At 30.9% G+C, this 262-nt stretch overlaps 1 non-coding gene across 1 annotated transcript in view; it reads right to left on the reverse strand.

Moving 5' to 3' along the window:
- Window positions 1–31, reverse strand: part of TRNAT-GGU (transfer RNA threonine (anticodon GGU)) — a 72-nt gene extending 41 nt beyond the window's left edge. Inside the window, exon 1 of the tRNA in view lies at window positions 1–31. This exon is cut by the window's left edge and continues 41 nt beyond it. This is a non-coding gene — a tRNA (tRNA-Thr).
- Between the last annotated feature and the right edge of the window lie 231 nt (window positions 32–262).

The following is a 262-nucleotide window of genomic DNA, read 5'->3' on the forward strand; positions in this document are numbered from 1 at the left end:
TGGCGTTACTCTACCACTGAGTTAAAAGGGCCGTTCGATTCAATTACTGAATGAATCGATAAGATCTATTTATATATATATATATAAGTATAAGTTATATATATATAAGTATATGCAGTAGACTCATAGTGGCTAGTAGCTCATTCAGGAATGAGAATTCTAATTTACTTAACGTGTAGAGGGTAAAATGGGTTTATTGATATTGGATTTGATAAATATCAATGCAATGAATTGTTTCAAGGCCGATCATAATTGGCTTATC

The sequence above is a fragment of the Durio zibethinus genome, unplaced genomic scaffold, assembly GCF_047325235.1.
Source record: "Durio zibethinus cultivar Kanyao isolate XHJ-2024 unplaced genomic scaffold, ASM4732523v1 HiC_scaffold_99, whole genome shotgun sequence".
Lineage (NCBI taxonomy): Eukaryota > Viridiplantae > Streptophyta > Magnoliopsida > Malvales > Malvaceae > Durio > Durio zibethinus.